This window comes from Thermobia domestica, chromosome 8 (assembly GCF_964235325.1).
Source record: "Thermobia domestica chromosome 8, izTheDome1.hap1.1, whole genome shotgun sequence".
Taxonomy (NCBI): Eukaryota; Metazoa; Arthropoda; class Insecta; order Zygentoma; family Lepismatidae; genus Thermobia; species Thermobia domestica.
In genome coordinates this window covers 88,632,697-88,659,630 of record NC_137461.1, presented here as the reverse complement: position 1 = coordinate 88,659,630, position 26,934 = coordinate 88,632,697, and the positions used below count along the sequence as shown (strand labels likewise).

Below are 26,934 nucleotides of genomic sequence, written 5' to 3'. Positions count from 1 at the left end.
AACTATTTAATCCAAAAGTGCTAGAAATCAATGATTTCTGGTTTCAACTTGATCATCACAGAGCAAAAACAGTAACATATAGCAATAAGATGGATAAAAAAAATGGATTTAAACGTCTCAAGAATGGTTCAAACTCCATCCTTGTCGCTGTAATAATGCTGTGGAAGTCATACTGGTTTTTACTGCTTCTGACTTCAATAGCAAAATAAGAGCTGAGATACTATGTATTCAGAGGATCCTAACCTTAAAAAAAAAAAAAAAAAAAAAATTGTCGATTCCTATTGCCAGTGGTTTCACTCTATGTAAATTAATATTCTAACTGGACCGAAGCAAGGACCCTACGCACCAGAAGTAAACGCTTTACCACTGAGCCACCGTGGCTCTACTCTATCAAAATGTGAATCTTTATCTCAAAATCCATACAGAAACTAAATATTAACAATTTGTTTTGCATGATCTATTATGATGCGCGGGACTCGAAGGCAGAGCTACTCGAATTCAAAGTCCATTATCATTCTTGGAATACTGGATACACAGGATGAACCTTCTATCTTGACATGCTCTTGAAGATTCACAACTATCGATAATAATTTATTTGCGATTGTTAGCTTTTTTTTTTTTTAACGTTTAAAACTTACAAGAGTTTCTTTTCTTTCTTTTTTAAGATATATATATATATATATATATATATATATATATATATATATATATATATATATATATATATATATATATATATATATATATATATATATATATAGACTGAGAGAAAATTAGCATTGAACTTTCTTTGATTGATTGGGTACTTATTAAATACTAGTTTACTGTCCATTCAGCATCGAGACTATATGAGGCGAGGACCAAGAAGTTCAATCCAGAATCCGAAGAACCATAATGTGTTCATATTTTTAAGTCTTTCCTACCGGGCATCTAAGCCAAGTACCAAAGACGCGCGAGTTAGCGACTAGATGAGTGCAAGAAGGGGGGATCAATTTATTTTGGGTACGCCAAGAGAACTTTGTGATGGACAAACACCGCGTGCATAGGTTTTCTAGGGATTCTCCCGTTTCCTCCCACTTTCGTCATTCCACCATTTCCTTCATTTCTCATTATCACTGTCTCCTTCAGCCTAGCCGGCATAATCGTGGGACATAAAACTTACAGTTTTCAGTTTTTTTTTTTTTTTGGGGGGGGGGTACTTCGATTTCTTTCCTTTCAGTGTCTTATTAGACATTATTTTAAATTGCGTTACATCTACAGGGTCCTAGAATTTACACTACTGTTGAATGGACATCTATTTGACTATATTGAGTCTAATTTTGTATATTTTCGTACACTTGTAAATCCACGAAACTTTTGTTGATGTTCTCTATTTAAGTTAATCGTCTTTTTTCAGAACCAAAGCTACATGAGACGTAGATCTAGAGTCTAACCTGGAATCTGAACCACCGTAATACGTTCAATGCTTTCCCATCGTGAATCGAATCCAAGGAGCGCCAGTAGCCACTACAACAGCAAGGAGGGTCAAGTGTTATGCTGTAATTTGTACTGTACTGTATTTTTCCTTGTTCTTTTAATAAAAAATACATCAGGTAAATACAATCCATACATAAATATTGGATATAATGGTAGGCACATATTCTAAATCATTGCCTCGACCTACTTTCACGTGAACTTCCTCATCAAATATGTACGATATTTGAATGGTTTGACAGCGTACTATAATAACTTAAAACTAAACAAAACGAGATTTCTTCAGTTCATCGACCCAAATAGGTCTAAGCTGAGAGCACAATGACAAAAGAAGGGGAGGTCTATTTCTTGTTATCTGCAAAATCACTAAAGAAAAAGGGAAGACATTGACAAACACAAGTGAGGGGTGCAATGCATAGGTGAGAAAGTAAACATGATCTGATCAGCTAAAGTGATGAGGAAACAGGGTGAAAAGGCATTGTTGGTAAAAATATTTTGGTTGTGACAGACAAAGGGGTCACGGAAGACATTCATTTCCACATACGTACTATTCAGACAGGATCTATCGCTCGCTTTCTATTCAGATGTAAAACAGAAGGAAAATAGGAAGGGACGACAGCCATACACACAAACAGCAGCGTCACAAGGAAGATTCCAGAGGTAAGATTAATAAATGTATAGCTAATATAAGATCTTGTGTTCGTCTCGGACATGGATCAACTAATGTTAAAACAGTGATTCCTAACCTATGTATCGCGACATACTGGTGTCATGCAGCAGTAGCGTCATTTCAGATTTTGCCGAGAGGCGGGGCAAGATTGTCCACTGATGAGACTTTCATGTCAATTTATTTGTATGCATAAAAAAAGTGTTTCTCAAACTCAGGGGGGCAATTGCCCCTCCACAAATGACGCCTCTGCACACGTAATCCCGTAAGGTGAGTCGCGAAATTTTAAAATGTAGAAATCACAAGACATTTAATAATTACTTAAACTTAATTTTGAGACAGTTTGTACTTGTCAACGCCTTTAGCGACAGCAACAATATTCAGTACTATGCAGAGTCACTATTTTTATAGAAACTTATATGCTTACACTATTGTAATTTGTATTACTGTAAATAAAAGTTTAAACAACTGTGTCACGATGCAGGCCCGTATCCAGGGGGGTCTAGGGGGCCGGCCTCCCTAAATTTTCACGTTAGGCTTGCAAATGAACTATAATATGGTTGGATCGCCCCCCCTTACATTTGTGGGCTGGCTACTGGCCTGTCACGATGTTCTGGGCCTGCAGTAAAGTGTGTCGTCAGCGAAACAAGGTTGGGAATCATTGGGTTAAAGTATTAATTATCTACTGATTTCATCAAGGTTCGTTAGTCCTATAACACTATTAACATTTAACGTGGCAAAAATGTCCAAATATAAACATATAGGCCTACTAATCAATAAGTCTGATCGAGCTGAATAAAATTATACAAATCACTGTAAATTCTACGCGTACTTTTCGAGAAAGTAGACATGATTTTTTTTTTTTTTTTTTTTTTGTAAAGCTAAAAATTGATTCTGTATGAGAAGAAAACCACACACCCGTCTACTGAGATGAAACTGATGGTTAAGAAAACCACACCCATCTATTGAGATGAAACTGATGGTTAAGTTATTACCCTAATCGCGCTTTTCATTGTCGCACTAGCAAGACAACATAAACGTATGGTTAATGAGATATAGCCCAAAATTATTATTAAGTTTTAAATATTAACTTTTATGTAACTATAATATCAGTGGTACAGTCAAGGATGATGTAAATGGGAATCCGGTTTCCTAAAATAGCTCCTGATCCTCTCTCCCAATTAAAATTTATCTATTATATGTATACTCAATTTTTCCTAGTTTGCTGGCAGCAAAAAGAGAACATATGAACAATGGTCTTTCGCAGGTCAAAATGTAGTTCCAGAGGTAAAATATCTCCCCATTCGGATCTCCGGGAGGGGAATGGAATGGGAAGGAATATTGGACGAGAAAGTAATAATGGGGGGAAGACAGACAGAGGAAGAAAGACAAGGAAGAGCAAAAGGTTTTGGATAGGGACATGGAACGTACGTACTATGTTACAGGGAGGAAAATTAGAAAATCTTAAGGAATAAATGAAACAAAATAATTTAGATTTGGTAGGTGTTTGTGAAGTTAGATGGAAAGGTAATGGGGTATTGAACAGCGAAGGATATAGAATGTTTTATTCAGGTAATGAAAAGGGCGGTCATAATGGCATAGGAATAATTCTTGGAAGGCGCTTAAAGGAGAAGGTAGTGAAAGAATTTATTAATGATAGAGTTATGATGTTAAGACTTAAAAGGGAAAACGAAGGATCTAGTGGTTATACAGACATATGCACCGACGACTTCGCATGCAACTGAAGAAATAGAGTAAAATTATGAGAAAATAGAAGAAATTATAGATAGGGAGAAGAAGGGTGCATGCATAATTCTAATGGGAGATTTCAATGCAGTTGTGGGAGAAAAACAGGAAGGTAGTATCGTAGGCAAATATGGTTTAGGCGAAAGAAATGAAAGGGGAGGGGGACTGATGAATTTCTGTAGACAGAATTCACTAGTAATTAGGAATACTTAGTTCAATCAGCACAAGAGAAGAAGATATACATGGAAATCACCAATAGACGGCGGAAGATATCAGATAGACTATGTTATGATTCAGGACTGGTATCGGAATAGCTTAAAGAACGCGAAGACCCTTCCCGGGGCTGATATTTTCTCTGATCATAATCTTGTGCTGGCCGAAGTAGATATTCAACTGAAAAATGTAGATAACAAAGTGTTGAATACTGAAAAGTTGAAAAACGAGGAAATAAGAAATCTTTTCGCTAAAAAATTCGAAGAAAAATGTTCAAACGAGGAAAGAATAGGTGCAGGCGCCTACCTGAGAAAGGGCTTTCGAAAATATGGGATGAAAATAAATGTTAGAAAGACAAAAGCCATGGTGATTGGAACGAAGGGGTCGGTGTCAAATATAAAAGTAGGAGGGGAGAAAATAGAACAAGTGAATAGTTTTCGATATCTGGGTAGTATTCTTAGTAATAACATGAAGTGCGAACGTGAAATAAAAGCAAGGATAGGAATGGCGAAAGAAGTCTTTAGGAGGAAGAAAAGTCTGTTTTGTGGGACCTTGAATAAAGAGTTGAGAAAAAGACTCATAAAATGCTTCGTGTGGAGTGTTGTACTGTATGGGGCGGAAACGTGGACCTTACGTAAAGGTGATGAAAATCGACTGGAAGCCTTCGAAATGTGGGTGTGGAGAAGAATGGAAAGAATTAGTTGGGTCGAGCGGAAAACGAATGAGTGGGTGTTAGAAATGGTGGGTGAGAAAAGAACACTTTTAGATATTATTAGGAAGAGGAAGAGAAACTGGTTGGGACATTGCCTAAAAAGAGATTGTATCATGAGGGACGTCCTAGAGGGTATGGTGCGGGAAAGAGAGGGAGAGGGCGAAGGAGACTACAATTAATGGATGATATAAAGACAGAAAGATCATACGCGAAGACGAAGAAGTTAGCGGAGGACCGTGGAGCATGGAAGCTTCTCAGCTGCGGCAAGTGACCTGCCAATAAAGGCAGAATACCTATGATAATGATGATGATGATGTATACTAAGGTTGTTTAATACTTACTGGAAATGAAATATGTTTTAACACAATGTAAAAGATTTTTTTTAAAGCAGACCACGTCAACATGTTAAAATAATCGAAATAAGCGAAATTAACCATTTACTTTGTGCTCTCATTTGCCTACTGGATGAATAAAGGTGCAAAGGCTAATACGTAACAGAGACTTCAGTTGGATCTAATGGTTTCTTATTTAAAAAAAAAAAAAAAAAAATGTTACCCACATAAATACAAACAATGAGGTTTCACAAACATCCTACATATCCTACCATCTGTGATTTTAACTTCATGGATTATTAAGGCAATGTTTCAAAAAGTTAACATACTGGAAATATAATAATATTAATAAATAATATGTGGTAGTGAGTTGTTGTTTTCATAATATGAAATAATAAGTTTGAGTTCCTTTTAGTATGTAAAAAAAAAAAAAAAAAAAAAAAAGGACCCTTAACCTTGAAAAAGCCATGGGACCGTAGAATAACTTGCTGACTATACAATTGTATAATATTGTCTGAACATAATACTTATATATCAATCGACAGATCACAACAAGGTTAACAGAATTCGATGCTTGGGGGTGTATCTTTTCATGCGTAGTTTTCGAGAAAAACTAATTTTTGTGCCACTAATGTTGTTCGTTGTCAATAATAATTGATAGTTATACTGCAGGAACAGATTCTTTGTTCATAAGTTTTTTAAAAAAAAAACTGTTGAGTTACAACTTGTCGGAACAGTAACGCATACTACTCGTAAAATTAATAATTATTTAATGGAATAGTCAAACTGCAATCAGAGAGGGCACTGAAGACATCAGGAAATTATCAAGGATATTGTAAGATAGAGGATTTCACTATAGCTATATATATCTCCATAACTCGGTGAAGCCGAAGATAAATGAGCATCGCTAAATCTCATAGGCTTCTCTGAGAACATATGTGATTATGTAGTGTTTATTCTGTTTGTTTTTATTTAAATCTTCGCTTTAACGTTCAAAATGGTCGCGTGTGCAACTTATGGACTCGTGTTCATTACCTCCAATAGGGTTTGCGTTTCTACTTCGATTGAGGCTCGAGTTTACTCGGGCTCGAACTCATATCCTCCAATGATGATTGGCCTCACTAGCGTCCTTGGAGCTGACGCTTACTAATTTCATTGGGGCATGAGCTTACTTATGATCGGGCTCACTACCATCAATGAGCTTGTGCTCAATGACATCAGTAGGGTTTGTGCTCATTTGTGTTCATGTTCATTACTTTCAGTGGGGCAAGTGCTCACTATTCACATTGAGGCTCGCGCTTACTCGAGCTCGTCCTCACACTTTTCAATGAGGCTCACACTCACTAGCCTCCTTGGAGCTTGCGCTTACTTTGGCTGAGGTTTCTACACTCGGTGGGACTCGAGCTCACTGGAATCAGTGAGGCTTGCACTCATTTGTGCTCGGGCTCTCATAATTCAATGAGCCTCGCGTTCATATTATTCAATAAGGCTCGCATTCAATAACTTAATAGGAGATTACGCTCACTCTTTTGAGCGTATGCCTACTTTGGATTGAATCCATTACATTCAGTAGGGCTCGGACTTATTAAAATCAACTAGACTCGTGGTCATCCTCACATCCCTCTACTGGACCCGGACTCACAATCATCAATGAGGCCTGAGCTCATTGACGTTAGTAGAACTTGCTCTAATTTTGGCTCGGGTTCATTATCTTCAGTGAGGCTCACGCTCAGTACTCTCGCTGTGGCTCGCGTTTACTCGGGCTCGAGCTCACATCCTTTAATGAGACTTACAATCACTAGAATTCTGGCACTCGCGGTCACTAATTTTGTTCGGACACATGCTCATTTGGACTCAGGCTTATTACCCCTCAATGGGGCTTGCCCTCACTAATCTCAATTGCATTCGCATTCAGGCTCGCTTAGGCTAATGCTCAATTTCGTTCGGCCCTCCGGTCATTAACTCCAATGGAGCTCGGGCTCATTGTTTTCAGCGGGGCTCGGACCCCGTAGCATCAAATGAACTCGCGCTTTGGCTTACTTCTTTCAACTGAGCTCGGGCTCACTATCCTCAGTTAGATTTGCTCTCACTTGGGTCACGCGCAAATTACGTTCCGATTTGGGATCCTTACCTTTAATGAGCTGTGAGACTCACGCTCACTCGGGCTCGGGCTCACTAACCTCAATTGGTTTCGTGATCGGGCTCACTTCTGACTCCTTGCTTATTTTTTAAGAAATAGTACGTAATATATTGTAGTTTGTAACTTTAACTTACGGGAGGTTGATTACGAGTTGAGTCAATAAAGATGGTCTGGCGAAGCTGTGACGTATGGCTTCATGAAATCTTCAGTATTGACACATTCTCTATTTTATAACATCCTTGGAAATCATCACTGCGACCACAGGCAGTTATTTGTTTTATGTCATTTGATACGTTTTTGCCATTATCCGTTGTGTAGTTTTAAGTATCAGTTTTGCATAGTTTGTCTATTGTGAGATTAATGAAAACTTTTAATCAGGGACACTTCAACTTTCAGGAAATTCCAGTTAAGGTTTTACACTGACTACGCAATAATTCTACAAAGTTTACAGAATCATTAAGCTATGTAAATTGTGTACTTATTGTTAAAGATAATAATGTCGGTACAACGACAATTCTCTTATCAATCCGCTAAACAGTGTTTAACAATACGTTAATAACGACTGATAGTAGAATACATACGTAGAATATGTGATAAAGTATTAGGCCTTGTTGTTTCTCCATTTTCGAGCAACCACAGAAATGGAGGAAATTGTGCATTTACAAAAAAAAAAAAAAAAAAAAAAAAGTAAATTTTGATTTCTTTTATTTGTGTGATTTATTACTTTATGTATTTTGAGAGAGCAACTTCTGAACGTTTGTTAGTCTCTCCGTATGTGTACCAGAGGTTTTACTGGCCATAGCACCAGGAGGAATTGGTGGCTTCAGGTAACGTAGACAGTGCGAGCGGTCTCGGGTTCGATTCTCGGTGGGAACACTATCGAAGAACTGTAAAAGCTTTTTCAGGCCACCTAGGTTTCTCTCATTTACACCATACAAGTGCCGGAATGATATTAAATATTCACATAATGGTCGTAAACCGCTTCCTTCCTCCTCCATTCCTTTCTTGCTCTCAGATTCCCTGGGCAGTGTGATTGCCGAGGGACGGCATCTCTCATAAATGACATGGCTAACATGGCCATAGATGCAGAAAGGCTAGAAATCTAATTCCAACCCTAACCTAGGACGAATTATCAGGAACATTATTATTTTCTGCTTATAACCAAATCGAAATGGAAAATTTGAGGAAGTGATACATTTCAGAACAATTCAGAGTTAAGATACATTCTTGTTATCACGAAAAACTTCAGGTTTAATGCCGAATGCAAAAATAGGAATCAGAGGTAGGGGTACGATGATCATAATTCATCTGAAGTGGGAGTATGCCATACTCCCACATCACGTTTACCGTACTAATGGAATGAACTTGGTTCGCAAGATTTTCTCGAAAATGGAACAAACAATTCTGTTCATTTCTTACAAATCATTAACGCATCTATTATATGGTGTTAATGAGTCGAAAAAACCAAGGAAGGTTAATTTATTAATAGGAATAATTTATTAATATATTCCAAATAACCAAAAGATGTTAGGACACTTTTTTCTGGAAATTTCGATGTCCGAGATGCTCCTCGTAGTGGGCGACTAATCACAGCTAAAGTCGAGCAAAACAGGCATGTAAGCAATCATGACATCGCCAATGACCTGAACATCCATCATCAAACAGTGTTATAGGTCTACTATCTGAAGAAAGCAAACTAGAAAAAGAACCTCGACGTTCGAGTGTCACATTATGTGGTTCAAACAAATTTACTCGATCGAATTTCTATCTACGAATTTCGACTGAAACTTAACGAACACAGGCCATTTCTGAAGCGGTTTACCACTAGTGACGAAAAGTGGATAATCTACCACAACAATGTACGCAAAAGATCGTGATCGAAGTGAAAACCTCCACAGTCCTCTGGCAACATTGATGCCGAAGGAAGTTACGCTGTGCTTTGAGAGAGATTGGAAGGGCATCGAGCATCATGTGCTGCTGCCGCTGGGCAGGACGATAGACTCGAACCTGTACTGTCGTACCGTGAATGCACCTAACAATTAAGCAAGCAAAGGTGAACCGAACTCAGAAGCTCCCGGACTGAAAAGCTGTTGTCGAGCCGAGTCTGTTACTAGCCAAGCCCGGCCACCAAATACGGCGATCTTTAGTTCTTAGATGATGAGTTATTTGTATACTGAAATTCGTTCAGGCGCGGCCTACTAGTCACTGAGAAATAAAATACCACTTACAAGGTGAGTCGAGGCGAACGGAGTCTGTCCCTGGCCGAGCCCCACAGTGTAACATATAGCAGTATTTATTCGTTAGACCATGAGCTATTCGCTCATAAAATTTGATTCAGATCTGGACAGAAGTTACCGAGAAATAAAGTACCATACACACGGCGAGCCTAGCCTGGTCACTAACCGATCTTGATATATATAGCTGGATTGAAACTTTAAGCTCCCGTATAATTACACAGGGACCTAAAAAAAAAAAAAAAAAAAAAAAAAAAAAAAGAGCCGGAACTGGTCACCAGTAAGCGTGTCGTATATCACCCTGATAACGCCAGACCGCATACGTCTTTTAACGACCTGTCACCTTCCAGGTTTTCCTTGTTCGAACCCAGGCTACATGAGTTTGTGGTAGATAACATCTTGTCCGCGATTCTCACGCTTCCTCCCACATAACCATTCCACCAGGGGCGGATCCAGGACGGACTTCTGGGAGAGGGGCGATGGGTTGTAATACTGCTACTTAGACTTACTTTTTAGAGCTCCAAACCCTGGGACGGGTTTTATTTATATCTAAAATAAGAAAGTTTTCCCTTCGAGGGGGGACAATCGCCCCCCTCCCTGGATCTGCCTCTGCATTTCACCAATTCTTTTATAATCATCCGCTTCCCCTTGCCAACATGACATATTCAAGGAACAAGGAAGCAGAAATTTCATTTCATTTTATTCTGTAATCAGCCAATTCTAACTAGTTTGTTATCATTACTGTGTTCCATAAATGATTAGTTGGTTTAAATGTTAACTCATATGTTCAAAATACTTCAGTCGATCCGTAAATGTTCATGGACTAATACAAACAATTTACGACAATGTTCCATGGGCTAAAGAAAACGACGGTAAGAGCGAAGATAATATGGTAAAATAATATTGTTAATGTGTAAAGCAGTTCGATAATAGCACTTTTCTCGTGTTAATTTCCTCAGGCTCCCCCTGAACGTATAACTATCGAATCCACGACGAACTTGCATACCAGAAATTAGCATATCAAATCACTGCACTTTTACATAGTTAATTCTTTTTTCTTAAGAATGAATAAAATTCCCTTCTAAGGTCGGTTGGTGACCCAAACATAAGAACATTAATGTTCATTAACTCAGGCTGCGAACAATGTCAATAATATTGCAAATTAGTACACTACAATTTTCTCCTTAGATATTCAAATAATTGGTAGTAAATAAATAAACAGTTACTATTTAAAGAAGCCATAAATTCTGTTACTTTTCTTATTCTTTGTTTTATTAGCGACGCCAACACATTTGAAAAAAAACACGTATCTTATCTCTCGCTAAGCCTATTGAGTTGCGCACACAATTTGGCTTAGTGGTAGAGCGTCACCTCTGGTGCACGGGGTACCGGGTTCAAACCCTGCTCCCGGCAAGTGAACTTTGTGGTGGACAAACACCGTGTGCGTGGGTTTACTCGGGGATCTCCCGTTTCCTCCCACTTTATTCATTCCACCATTTCATTCATTTCTCATCATCACCGTTTCCTTTAGTCTAACCGGCATAACCGTGGAACGTAAAACTTTTTTTTTTTTTTCAAAGTCATTCACGCCCGTGCTTACTGTACATGGGTGATGCCACGTTCAATTCCCAATGACTCGCCTCGGATACAAATCCGAGTAGTTGATCCGATCCGATAAAACATTCGAGAGTAGGATCAATTATTGATCATCATCATGGCCTTTTCCCTTTCTTTATTCTTCTTTATGTGCTAATAGAACACACACTGACCAAAGCACTATGTGTAACAGTTTCGATAACGTGTCTGATGAATGTGATGATACATTGTTGAAAATGGTACACAAGTGTATTTAATATATTTAGTGCTTTGACAAAGTGTATTTTATTAATATACTAGCTGAATACCCACTCTTCGAACGGGTAGAAAACGTTTAATTTTGGACATAAAAAGCTGAATTTGAATTTAAAAGGCATCGGAAGTGTCACTGTCTCAGCGACCCCGAAGACTATGGATTCAACACTAATATCGACTCATTTTTTCAATCATTTTTAATATCTTCCCCTTTCCCTGCTCTAAGTTACACCGTCAAAGTGAAGTGATAAGAAACATCCCAGGCCCAAATTTCATCAATGTGGCAAATTTAATCGAGAACGGTCGGATGGTTCAAGATATATGAAGTCACAACATAGGCATTTTCAATTTTATGTATATAGATAAATATGAAATATATCCAAAAACTATAATGATTAATTTACTAGGATAACGGTATGGACCTTATAAGATTGTAATGTTAGTACGTCCGTTTGTCTGTTGCTCCACACGATTAAATCTTGAACGAGACTTATTTTGTTAAAAGTCTTTTTTTTCTTTTTGCAATAGATAGATAGAACGATATCTCGGCTGAGTTCATAAATGAAGTCAATTCATAAAGGGATTCCACGTCCCCTAAACAAATTTGCAGGTTCCCTTTACAATAAAAAACAGACAATACCGAACATGAAACGAACAAATTCAAAACTATAATTTAAAAAAAAATAAAAAAAAAACATTTTTGTAGAACAGTTTATATTTAATTTTGCATCTAAAGCCAATATTATTACACATACACAATAAGAACTATTAATGCATTTCAAGCCAAGTTTATTCTACGTATTTTATATTTAAAAAGCATTTTCTTGTTTTCACAAGCAGCAATACGGAGTTTATGTTTCGTTTTAACATATACTTTGAATTCAGCACAAGGTATTGCATAGCTGAAATGTCCTTCACATAAGATTTCTAGCTTCTGATCATAAAGCATTCGTCAAACCTAAAAATCGTTCTGAAAGGCATTACCAACTAGAATTGATAATATAGTTTGAAACACTTTTAGAATGTTTAGTGCACTAGTTCTTTCAGAGAAAAACTCGTCCATTTTCGTCCTACTAACAATAACATTTCAATATGATGTTGCACTAACTTTAATACACAACACTCTTCATACATGGTATCACTATCAGTGTTGAAAAGAGATGCGAAGAAAAAACTGATATTATGCGTCAGGTTTAAATATGTAACCGGACAATTTCCTGAAACACGTCATATCCAGTTCACAACCGACAGACGATTAAATCCGTTTACATCCTCAGGGGTAACGGTGACTTTAACAGTGGCTAACCATATAAGGAAATACATAACGAGTCAGAAAATTTTCCAGGTTAACAGGTAAAATATATTTTGACATTAAGTTTATTTAGCTTAAAATATTTTTGGTTAAACCTCAAAAAATATTTAAGAGATTAAAACCCCATATGCCTGGGTTATGGAGGAGGTATATAAAACCTAGAGTATTGTTTCTTGTTTAAACTGATGTCAAACAGTTATGTTAGCCACGGTTAGATATTTTGTTTAAATCTAAAAGAAAAATACACTTGTGAGTTAAATATTTTACACTCACAATATCCTTTTCAGATCACGCTCACTCCATCTAACGCTCACCACATAATTGCGACATTATGCTCACATCATTTTGATATCAGGCTCACTTGACCGCACGCTTATACACAATATCATTTTGACATCATGCTCACTCAACCTCATGCTCACATTATTATTTCGATATCAGCTTCATTCAATCACGCGCGTATTTCGTGAGGTTGAGGTCGAATAGGCGTGAGTTTCGAAATCGTAACCGCCGACCTCATGAGTTCGGACACCTTGCCTGGTAAGCAACTTGAGATGTTAAAAGCACAAAGTGCCATTATTCTTCCTGTCATTTTATCATTGAATTTAAATTTGAATATCTTACTATAGTTTGATCAAGGGTCACGTATTTGTAAGTAGGTAAGGAACATGCAGTTGACGAAAATAATAATGTTTTCTTCCACATTAAAACTGATAGAATCACTGATATTTGAAGACATCGTCAAGCCTGTATGGACTATAGAGAACTTTTTAGTCGGTAGCTGCATTTCTTTTAATGTCTTCTTAAAGTTATGTTGCTTTCCTATTTGTTAGAATCAAATCTTGCAACTCCAGTTTCACACACTTTCATACTACAAAGAGCTTTCAAATTTTGTACAAATATGTAACCCTGACGACAATAGAACATTTTCGCATTCGTTTATCGTTTTACTGTAAAATTAATTGTTGTAATTGTTTTCTACTACTACGTAGTTCTATCCTTTTCCGTTATGCAACCAAAAATGCTCTGCAGTTGGACTGTACAGTATAACATCCACGGTATCTGAATTACGTTTCACATTGTGAAACTACGTACGATAGCCTTAAAGTACTGATTGAATGTTAAAACTTTTTAGGACAAAAAAGTTCTTTTAACGTATTGTGGCTAATATTCCTTTATACATAATGACCAATTTTTAGCTGATGCATTCGTCTAATTTTAGAAAATTGCTTATCATTTTACTTAGTGGTACGGTGGATCAGTGTTAGATCTAATACTCATCTCTCTCTCAAGGGGGTCATTGGTTCGGCTCAGGCCATGTGAGTTTGTGGTGGACAACATTGTTTCCGTTAGTTTTCTCCGGATTCTTCCACATTCTCATTTCATTAAGTATTTCATAATCATTCACTTTAATTAATCATCCATCTCGTTTGCAATAAAAGGCATACGCATAAAACGTTTATCTGTTTCCACTGGAAGAGCTCAGTTTTCGTTCCATATCTCGTCACGAAAATTTTGTCTCTGCTTGTCTCGTCTCGTGCTCATCCGAACTTCGAAAGCTAAGTCATATTTCGGAGAAAGGAAATCACTTTCTGTAAGAAATGTTTACACGAAGTGATGACGTCATTGTTCTTCCTAGATAGCAGATTGAATAGTGAAAGTAGATAAACTACGTATTACAACTCTGATTTTACTTCTATGTCTATTCAAAGCGCATGCATGATTGGAATGTCATCAAAAATTATAGATGGAAAACAATAATAACTATTTGATATAGTTACACTTTTTATGAAGCAGTAATATGTTGGATCTTACACTTAACGGAAAAAGCAGGAAAAACACTATTTAAGATGGAGTTCAGCTATGCGAATAAAAACAGAACAATAAATATGCCGCAATAGCCGCATTCAACATACTCATCCGATGATTACAATACTAAAAAAAAAAAAAAAATCCATTTATTTTTTTTAAAAATAAAAATCCATTTACTTTAGGGTATATAACTTTCTTTTTGTTCAAATTTCATAAGATTATTTCCCAGATTTTAACATTCTATATAAATAAAATGAAAGTGAGTATGTTTTAATAACTGTTGAATCACCCGACCGATCTCGATCAAATTTTCAACATAGACGAGGCACGGGCCTGAGTCTTTTTTCATCTTTTCACTTTGATAGTACAACTTAGGGGAGGGGGAAGAGAGAGATATTTAAAAATGATTAAAATAGCTGATATTAGTGCCGAATCCATAGTTTTCAGGGTTCCTGAGATGAACAGTGACACTTCCGATGCCGTTTAAATCCAAATTCAGGCCCGCAACTTCGGCAGGGGAATATATAGAAATGATCGAAAATTACTGATACCAGAGAGCAATTCAATAACAGAAAAAACTGACTGACTAACGGAATATACCCTATTACCATTTTTTCTTATTTTTATCCAGCGAAGCGAATAATTGACGCTAGTTTTAAATAAATATTATTCGTCCACAGTTAACTACGTCACCATATGACGTAGTGTGTACGTTTTTTTATTATTATTATAACAATACCTGAAATACCCGTTCTTCGCACAGAAAGAATAGTTTATGGAAAATATTTGAAAGGTATATATGAACCTCTTTAGCCCCTTCCCCTAGAACACAGACTTCAATACAAATAACAATAAAAATACGGCTTGAGCCAAGTCCTAAGTATGTTCCGAATTTAATTTCAAACGGTTAAGCTATTTTCTCCTGATGAAACAAACTCCGAATATTTTATATATATATATATATATATTAATTACTCTCATTTAGAAGCGAAAGTTTCGAAAACGCTGCACATTCCTCAACTTGTTATTAATAAGGACTATAGTGCTGCCAAAATGTCTTGAGCCGTGGCAAAAATGTGAACTAAAGCTCACACCCTCGACACACCCACGCGTTGAGCTAATAAGGGTTGAGCTACTGCTAAGCGAGAGAGCCTTGCAGCCGTCTGCGCCAAAGGCAGTGGAATTCCTTCAGCCGATAGCAGCGCTTGGAACCGAAGACTAGATGTCAAGTCAATGTGGTATATTTATAGTATTGTCCGCGAGACAAACATTTTCTCGCTTCGTTTTGATTCTCATCTCGAAAACGAGACATGTGCACTTGAAATTCGAGTCGAGATTAGAAACGTAACAAATCTTGTCTTGTCTTCGATACAAGAAATTTCTCGAGTCTCGTGAGCAATAAGTTCACCCAGGTCTTCGATTTCAAACATCATTTTAGTTGTGCATGTTTCATAATATAAAAACTATAAATAGATAAAGTAGTTATGCAAATATGACGAAGAGCATTTATCAGTGTTTAAAGATACGCAAGTCATTATAAAACACAGTCCAATAATAAATATGGTTTAAATAATGTTCTATCACACCTTTCGTGGACCTCTTGTAAAGCGTAAGAATTTTGATATTTCTAGATTAATTTAAAAAAAAAATCAGGGCATAAATTTTGTACATAAATTTATAAAACGAGACGAAACGAGAAAGGCTTTTCCGATAATCGAGACGAGACAAAAAAAATATTCGAGAATCGGGAGGAGACGGTATTTCTACAAAATTTACAAGAGACGAGAAAATGTTATTTCTCGTCTCATCTTGTGAGGAATACTAACAATGAGCTTATGAATCTCGATAACATGAGACACTCGTGATATACTTTTTTTTGCATTCATTTTAACCAGCTTTCCGCCCGTTTAGGATACGAATTGTAATGACAGTAACATGATAAAAACTAGCTTGAGTCAAGTGCTATCAGGGTGTCTACTTAAATTCAAAAATGAAATTTAGTGATTTTTTCGTGACCTTTTCTTTCCCAAACCTTAAAATTTAGTAACATTCTCACGACCGATTTTGGGTGCGAATTAGACAGAATTTTCATGCATGCAATAGAAACGTGCTTTGCTTGTGATTTTGTAGCGTCTAAAACCGACCATAGACATTTTTGGTGGTGAAGTTTGACGTTTTACAGAACAAAATTTTTCTATCTATTCTTATATTTGTACAAATAAAAAAAAAAAAAATACCCAAAACCTAAATTTCTTGACTTTCATGACCAACAGACACCCTGTATTTTCGAAAGTAATTTCAACATTCCTGTGATGGTGAGACAGATAAGCTAGAAAATATTACAGACCCTTCTCTCCCCTCCACTTTTGCTAAAGCAGAATTTTCGGAAATGCTGGATCATGTTCCAGTTAAAATAAATAAATAAATAAAATGAAAAATTTATATATCGAGTTTTATCTTGCCGATCCCCTTCTTCCCCTTTGATACGTATTTTACTCGAAGTAATATGATAAGAACTTAGTTCGAAGTACACACTATGTTTCAAAAGTTATTTCACACGACTCAGGCGTTTTTTCGTTATAATGTAACAGAGGACGTTGCTTTCAGGATGATGTACGAAAACGTAGCCCGCGTATCATATATAAACTGATTTTGTTTGTGATCGATCACGGAGAAACGGCTCAAGTAGCATTTGAAATAAATTTATGAATATGGTTTGTACAGTACCTGCCTCGAACTGGGATTTTATGACGCCATTTTCATTAAAATCCGTGTCGTATGGAGGGTAAGAGGATTGATATTTTCTGCCAAAAAATAGAATACCTAACGGACCGCTCCAGTTGGGAAGGTAAGACCCAGAATATTAATTTCTCATACGAAAAATAAGAAGAATCTTGGCGTTTTCGAAAATTCCGCTTTTAAGGGGGCAGGGGCAATTTTCGATTCTTGAAAACAGTGAGACAAATGTGTATGTATGTATGTATGTGTGTGTGTATGTGTGTGCGTGTGTGTATGCTACAACTTAACTGTGGAACGCCTAGAGCAGTTTAATCAATCTTGATACGCATGTTAGTTTCAGTCCGGAAACCAGTATTCTTGGGGGTAAGAGCCCATAGCACACCAAAGACGAGTGGAAAGGGGAGATGTATAAAAATGACCAAGAACAACCGATATTACTGTCGAATCCATAATTTTCGGGGTCACTGAAATGTATAGTAACACACCCGAAGTCATTTAAATCCCAGTTCAGCCCTCATTAGTATTCCGGAAGGGGGAGAAGGGTGAAATGTAAAAATAACTGAAAATAACCTATATTAATATCGAATTCCTACTTTTCGGGGCCTCCTATAACGTTTAAGTCGAAGTTCAGTTCCCAGTACGATTAAGGCCTAGCATCCCTATGGGGCATTGTAAGTAGTAAACGTGTAAAAATAATAATAAATGACCTATATTAGTAAGCAGTCCATGGTTTTCGGAGTCCCTGAGATGAATAGTACCGTTTAAGTCCACATTTAACCCCCATTAGCAATTCTAAGGCGGTGGGCAGCGGTTGACATGTAACCATAATCAAAAACGACCGATATCAGTGTCGAATCCATAGTTTTCTGTGTCGCTGAGATCCGTCATACTTCCGATAGCATTATAAGTCCAAGTTTAGCTCCATCGGCATGGAAGTGAAAAGGGGTGAAAATAAAATGTATCAAATAACCGAGAGTAGTGTCGAGTCCATAGTTTTCGAGGTCCCTAAGCTATTAGGCAACATTCGCGATGGTATTTAATTCCAAGTTTAATGAATGGGTATATCAGCTGGATTAGGAATTTACAGGGGCAACGCAGAAAGTGTTGCTCGTATATCTTTATATATGTGGATATATGTGAATGAATGTATGTTCCAGTGCAACTCCAGAATGTCTGGAGCAATTTCAACCAAACTTGGTAGACATATGACATACAATCCGAGAAAAAATACTGGGGAAGTAAGACACCCCAAGGGGTGGGACTTGGAATCCAGTTTGCGGGGTCGCTGAAATGAATAGTGAGGCTAGTAATGCTGCTTAAGTCTAAGGTCAACCCCATCGGCAGAAGGTGGGGGAGAAGATGAAAAATAACGTATGAAAAATGACGGATCTGTATCGAATTCGAATTTTTTGAAGGCCAGGAAAACGGCTGACACATTTGAAATGGCTTTTGGAAGAGAATTAATAAGCCACTTTAAACTAGGTTTTTAATCATATGAATTTAATTAAAAGGATAGAACATTCCGAAGGGTTAGATATTTAATATTATTCCAAAAGTAGGGCGTTTTCTGTATTCTTTTCATTGCACTTTCATTGAAATAAGTATCCTAATCGAGAAGGGAATTTAGAAGTTTCTCATAAACTTATTCTCCTAGTGCCAAGTACAGCTAGTATAGGCCTACATTTAGTTAGTACGGTATATAGCTAGTGTAGTAAGTTCAGATTACGATTGGTCCTAATTTTGCAACACGGTTGCCAAATTTCTCAACACCATATTTTTGTTACTGATTTTGCGATACATACGTAAGCAACCAAATTTTATAGTCAAAGCAAACAAAATTTTATATATCATAATTGCTTGTTCTAATTCAATCAATGGTTTATGAGAAACATTTTAACTGTTATATATGCTAATACATCCAGTGGTGCTATTCTAATTTTTTAACAACCGGTTCTCTCTCTCTCTCGTATATATATATATATATATATATATATATATAGGGTGTTTTAAAAATGACGCCCACGGACTACAGAGCACTATTTTACAAATCAAAACGAAGGAAAAAAATATATATAATTGTATACCTTTCGGGTCCTCGTTTGCTCGTTTGGAGATGAATTTCACTATGTGGCAGCGTCACAGATAAATAACCACAGAGAAGATCAACCTATCTATCAAATACTGTAGTTACACCGGTTCTTTCCAGATGGAAGTTAAAGTTGACACTAGCAGCTCTTACTAGAGTAACAATCGATGTAACGCCTTGGTGTATTCGTAGAGCAATGTTAATGGTTCCAATTTAATCTGCGACGTTGTCTCAGTGAAATTTTGATTCCCTATATTGGCTCAAAGAGACCTTGGAAGGTATGCCGTTATATAGGATTTTCGCTTCATTTTAACCTGAAGAATATCTCTCTGTTGTACGTGGGCGCCATTTTTAGAACACCCTATATATATTTTATTCTTATTTTTCGAATTAAGAACTATTTCTATTGTATTTTGTAGCGTCATGTTCAAACTAAACTTCCTTTAGGAGGAGGACACATATGACAGAATATACAATAGTGTATTATTGTTAGTGAGATTTAGTCAAAGTTTTACGAAAACCAGTCTATTGATGTCTGGAAAATTTAAACATTTATTCTACAAATATGGAGCATTCAAAAGAATTAACAGAGCTCTTCCGTGGCTAAGCGGTTAGCGTACGCGCCTTTGGCCTGGAGACCCGGGTTCGATTCCCGGCGGGAGCTCATGTGGATCGGATTCCACGTTAATCAGCAGATCCACGTCTCATATAGCCTCGTTGCTGAACGGGACGTTAAACCCCAAATCAACTCAACTAACTTAAAAGAATTAACAATTAAGACCTGGACACCTTTTATTGACATGACTGGAAAACTTTATCGGTCGCATCAGATAAATATCTTGGAGCCCGGCCATTCAAATTTCTGTTTGCCCTTGAATTGAAACAATTCAAAGTTGCTTGTTTTCTCAACAATGCATGCGAGCGGGAAAAATAGAGATGTTTTCACAAATTTCGCTTCTTTATTTCACTCTTGCTTACGTCATGTGTTATGTATGTATATATGTGTACGTTTATGTCTGGGTATAACAAACGGTTCTGCGAACTCGAAATATTTAACAACCGGTTCTCGCGAACCGGCTGAATAGCACCACTGAATATATCCAGTATGAAATATGTATTTTCTTATTCTTTCTTTGATTTTATGTTCACGTATACAACAGATATCCAGTAAAGTTAATGCTCGTGTTACCGATTTTTCTTACTTATGTCTTCTAACAAGCTTTTTACTAATATCATTCTTTTTTTTTTTTAACATACTTTGGATTTATTTTCGAAATTCAATCATTTTCAAGTTTATAAAATGAAATCAATGATTATAAGTTCAACATAAAGCAATTTTTGTAAGAATAGCAAAAAGTACATTGCATTTTTTATGAGGCCATTAATTCTCTCTGTGATAATGAATCTCAGTGGATAAGACATTGAATGATCTTAGGAAAGCATTTTTCTTATTATGTTCCATTCCAACCATCAATTTAATTTTTCACGGAATACTATATTCAAAGAGAGTTTGAAAACTAATTACGTAACTAGAATGTATTGATTTGAATCAAAATTTCAGAGTTTAATAGACTTTTCTCAATCTATGTTTCAGATAGCTCGGACTTTTCCCTTCCAGAAATATGGATTTCTTGCAAATATCTGATATATTACCACAAGTAGAAGTATGTCCTGCAGGAACCTACTTATTTCTGGGTCTCCTTGATGTATTAGTAAGAAGTCAGTGCGAATTGGCAGACGCAGAGAACCAACCAATTGATGTGGAGAACGTGAATGAGGAATATGACTTCATAATAGTGGGAGGCGGAGCTGCTGGATCTGTGATCGCTAATAGACTCACCGAAATAAATAAATGGACTGTTCTTTTACTCGAAGCTGGAGGGTTAGAACCTGCAATAGCTCAAGTACCAGCAATTTATATGAGTCTTCAAGGAACACATTTGGACTGGCAATACTCAACTGAACCTCAAGATACAGCATGCCGAGGAGCTCCTGGAGGTAGATGTGTCAGACCACGAGGGAAAGCGTTAGGAGGCACAACTGTGATAAATGGTATGAAATATCTTCGAGGAAACAGAAAAGACTTTGATATCTGGGAAAAGATGGGTAATGAAGGATGGGGTTACAAACACGTCTTACCATATTTCATAAAATCAGAAGACAATGGTGTCTTGAATCAAGTAGACAAGAAATATCATGGGGTTGGTGGGTATCTCCGTGTGGAAAAGTACACTCATCATTGGGATATTATGGACACAATATTGAAAGCTGGGAAGGAATTAGGTTATGACGTTAGAGATACAACTGGAGAGGTGCAAACAGGATTTGAGAGATCTCAGATGACAGCTAAAAATGGTGCACGATTTAGCGCAGCTAAAGCATTCCTTAATCCGATTCGTTTGCGTCCTAATTTACATATTTCGTTACATTCACATGTTACAAAAATTCTAATAGACTCAATTAACAGACACGCACATGGTGTTCAATATATGCGTGAAGGTATTTTACACACTGTTCAAGCTAGAAAAGAAGTTATTATGTGCGCAGGAGTTATAAACACACCTCAAATTCTTATGCTGTCAGGTATTGGTCCACATGATCATCTCACTCAGTTAGGAATACCGGTTGTTGCCGATCTCAAAGTAGGTCACAACCTACAAGACCACATGAGCTTCGAACTGACAGTGGACACCGACCAACCTGCTAAACCAGTTTCCCCATTAGATTCAAGTTACGAGTATTTAGTCTATAGAAGGGGTCCTTTGTCTGCTAGAGGGCTAGGTGAAATGACTGCGTTTGTGAATACCAAATATGTAGATCCACGGGAAAACTTTCCAGATGTTAAATTAGATTTTCGAGAGAATCCACTTAGTTGTGATCGAAACGGTTCTGTGATCAGATGTCAACATCTGACACAAATTCCTTCAATTTCAGTTGTGCCGACACTTTTGAGGCCGAAAAGTGTTGGATTTGTAAAGCTCGCCAGTACAGATCCCTTTGATAAACCACTAATATATGCCAATTACTTAACTCATCCTGACGATGTGGCTATTATTATTGAAGGCATTAAGATAGCATTTAAATTGGTACAAACACAGGCAATGAAAAATATTGGGGCTCGAATTAGAAGAGGACGCATACCAGGTTGTCAGGGTCATAAGTACGATACATATGAATACTGGACATGCGCATTACGGGAAGACGCAATTCCTGAAAATCATATGACTGGGACAACTAAAATGGGTCCAAGTACTGACAAGGAAGCGGTGGTGGATCCTCGACTACGAGTGCACGGTATAAAAGGTTTAAGAGTCATAGACGCATCCATAATGCCAAACTGTCCTTCTAGTAACATCATGGGTGTCGTCTACATGGTAGCAGAGAAAGGAAGTGATTTAATCAAAGAGGACTGGTTATAGAAATATATATTGGAAACTTTTCTCTTTCAACTATCGTATTAAGTATGGGACGAAAAGATCATTCTTTTCTAACCTTGCGATGTTGAATACCTTCGCCATCTTTGCTTTTTTTTTTTAGCCCACTGATCTATATGGGGAATTATTTTTTTCTGTTTTCTTCGAAGTGAATCACAATTTTAATGATTTGATTTTAATAATTTCTTCTTTAAATCTATTGAAATGCCCTCTTAGTTCGTGAAAAATAAATTTTGTGACATATAATTTTAATATTTTAATATTCAAATGTAACCCACTAGTGCATGAAGTTTCCTAGAGGTAATATTTGCGTAAAGTTTTTATTTATTTATTTATTTATTTTGGGCTACTTTTACACAACTGTAAACACTTTGAACAACTGCAACGGATTCTACCTGAAAGTTTGACTGTAATAGGCGGGAGGCGTAATAAAATATCTGAACATATGCTCAGGGAACACTTGCAGTAATATATTTCATCAATCATGTGATAATCATGAATTGTATTTTATTTTTCATACAACATTAACATTCGTTTACTTTGGTTAACGGTTTTAGTTGTTGACAATAAACTGACATTTCTTCATCAATCATGTATTTGAAACATTATTGTTGTTTCAACCACAATGGCAGTCTTTGGACAATTTGCCCTGTAAACCCAAAGGTATCAGCTCTTCGAGAACAATAACACCCGCTCACGACTATTAAAGAATCAGACAAAAATATTTTATCCGCGCAAGTTCTGGATGTGTTGTTATAATGAATTAAAAGGTAATTAACACGACATCCGATTATTTGGATCATATGCATTAATGGGTTAATTTAAGTAATATTGAATGATGACTGATATGATGCAATGAGAAGTAATATGATGCAAATTCATTTTTTTAAAGGGGGGACAGTTAAAGAGGCTTGAATAAGAAATTAGTAAAACTACATCATTAGAATTCCAGTTCATTTCGAAGAAATCAGAAAAAAAAACATATAAAGGTGAGGACTGAGAAAAGAAGATGGCGCAGGTACTGGGGAACAGATAATGTAGGGAATAACAGATTACGACTAATGCATACAAGTGATGGTGAATGATTTCAAAACACTACGACCACCACCAAAAGGACAAAGATAGTCTTCTAAATGTGCTTATACCTAAAGTACAAATTCAACTAGTGTATACGATACCAACATTAAGTACGTAAGAAGTTTTCTCACAAATTACTGTATATAATGAAAAGTGATCATTAGCCCTATTCTAACTTTCTACTAAAATTTTAAGAAAATGTGGAAATAAGGAAGAATAGTATTAGACTATTCTCTCTAAATTTAAATAAAATAATATTCAGTGCATTTGTCAATAAAGACTTAATTCTTGCTTAATTCGCCGTCTGAGCATCACTCAAACAACAGATTTGTCAAGTATGACGTACAGTAAACTCCTGATTATCCGCGGATTTGGATGGAGCGGCAACCGCGGATAATCCACAAAATGGCCGGCAAGGATAAACAATCAACACGAAAATGCGTTTGTACAATTTTTATTCAGAAGAAGGGTCTACACATATAACTATGATCTAATACACAGTAGTTTTCTGTAGTTATAAGCTTGTTGGTTTACTACTTCAAAAAAAGTACCTGTTTTTCCTTTTTTTCTGTTAAAATATTTATTTACGATTAAAGTTTTCTTAACAGGCCTCATCCCCACGAAATTAAAATACCGATAATTTTATAGTAATTTTGTGATATCTTCAAATAGATAGAAGATAATCGAAATGTGGAACAAGAGCATTTTAGACAATATCATTTTACATGAGATACCGTTATCACGACTTACTTATCAGCTTTCAATTTCGAGCCATTTTGAAAATGGGCATTTATTTTCGCGTTTCTAAACGTTTGGAAACGGAAACCCACTACGTAACAAGTGATAACGGTACCTCTCGCAAAATAATATTGTCTAGGGCGCTCTTGTTCCACATTTTAATTATCTTTTATCTATTTGAAGATATCACATAATTACTGTAAAAGTAGCAGTATTTTAATTTCGCCGGGATGACGCCTCTTAACAATATTTTGTCCAACAAAAAAAGAAGAAAGAAAGAAACAAAGAAAAAAGTAGAGAAAGACCATGGATAATCGAAAGTTTACTGTTCTTTCGTCAGCACTTCTGGCATAATTTGTTTTTGGTGGGTTAAATTTCCGAAACAAGAAATTTTAAAGAATTTGTAGATCGAAAGTAGGAAAGGTAAGGAAACATATTTCATGAAAATAAATGTGAATTACCGTATGTACCGGTACGGGTTTTTGCTTTCTTTATCGAACTTTCGTATGTGCTTGGGTTTCCGGTAAAATTAAATTCGAATCAAAAGGAACAGTATATCGTCGGCGCAATTCAAAACCTGCTATGTGCATTTTGCAGGAGAAGCGAAAAACAGTATCCTGGTTAGCTTTTTGGCTTTATAAAAGTGATGTTATAAGTAATATTTGATGCTGCACGTAACTTGATACCTTTTCAAGTAACTTGAGAAGGTACCAGTTACGTGCAGCATCAAATATTACTTATAACGTCACTTTAATAAAGCCAAAAAGCTAACCAGGATACTGTTTTTTCGCTTCCTCCTGCAAAATGCACATAGCAGGTTTGAATTGCCGCCGACGATATGCATATCTAGTACATTAAACTATAAAAATTAGCTTATAATTGTGTATAAGTACTGCACAAGATAAGAATGTATAGTATTATAGTCCTTAAACAATGCATTCAAAAAGTCGCTCCGCAGTGGATGTATTTGCTGCTGTGAGAAAAGGATTTAAATATTTACTTTTATCCTTGTATATGTATGTTATGTTATGCTTTGTCCTACACACACGAACGAAGCTAGACTTTAACTTTCAATTCGATAGAGTCAAAGACTGCATAATAAAGAAGGTTTTGTAACCTGTTGTTGTGCTTAAAGATCGGTCAGAGTTCTGTTGAGTATCGAGTAAGTGTTATAACGTCAACAATGAACCGGCAAGTGTTTTTTTTTTTTTTTTTTTTTTTTTTTTGGTTGAAACACTGTTTTGTGCGAGTGCAAGGTGACCAGACGTCCCGTTTTAGCCGGGACAGTCCCTTATTTTCAACCCTTGTCCCGTTTTTTTCTGATTCTCAAACGGGACGCCTAAATGTCCCGTTTTTAAGCAAAAGTGACCCAGATGTCCCGTGATTATTATTCAAAATATAAATGGTCAATGCAAATTCTACGCTCTTCCGTACCGACACTCATTGGGAAGGTTCAGCCGTGCCTAGAACTTCTGAATATTCAAATGAAAATAGAGTGTTGTGTGGTTCAAGTGGGAATTGAGTGAAATTCTGAGTATTCAAGTAGTTAAAAGTATTGTTGGGTAATACTTTTACTTAAGTTAGAAACACTGTGTTATCATTCTTACTTTTATATTTTGTAAATTAAAAACACTGCTGGGTCCCAAAATGCAATGTGGAAGTCACTCTCTCACCCCACCATCGCCGATTCGTATGCGTCCCGTTTTTGAAAGTAAAAGTTCTGGTCACCTTGTGCGAGTGACAAGTAGCTACATGAGAAACACTATTCATTGGAAAGTGGTTCAACAGTATTCGTTGAATGGTATCAGGATCGACTAAAGCTATTGAAGAACTGAGCGACGCCATCACATATAGGCTAAGGTATATGGAATTTACCGATCACCGGTCTTTATTTCGAGTGTTAGCAAACATACGTAGGAGGATTGACTTGTGACTTCAAACTACATGTAAGATAAGCATGTAGTTTGAAGTCGCATGTTGAAGATACACATATTCAGCATTTATTGTAGTGAATTGTTTCTATGTATCTCTTAGTCATAATCCACTGCGCAGTGGCTTTTTAAACCACTGTACATTATTTTAAAAGCAATATAACAAAACGAAGAGCAAACAAAAGGTTTGCTCTAAATCATAATGTATTGTGATATTCTATTTCTGTTTTACTATAGTAATTATTCAAATATTTAAGTACGTGCAATTCACAAACTGAAAAGTTGTGCTGAACAAAAACATTTTCGTAGCAATAATTAGTAGACACTTCTCAGTTTGCGATTGTATTTAGTTCTCAAGTCTTTAATTTGAATATAACTGAAGTATAAATTTAAGAAGCACTATATTGTAATTGAAGATAAGCACGTGTGTATGATTT

The 26,934-nt window shown here is 36.4% G+C and overlaps 1 pseudogene across 1 annotated transcript; it reads left to right on the top strand.

The window, feature by feature from the left end:
• Nucleotides 1-1,868: 1,868 nt before the first annotated feature.
• On the top strand, nt 1,869-25,007 carry LOC145693043 (glucose dehydrogenase [FAD, quinone] pseudogene; annotated as a pseudogene). The gene is made up of 2 exons (XR_014132697.1): nt 1,869-2,133; nt 20,912-25,007. The product of XR_014132697.1 is annotated as a glucose dehydrogenase [FAD, quinone] pseudogene (transcript).
• The last annotated feature ends 1,927 nt before the right edge of the window (nt 25,008-26,934 follow it).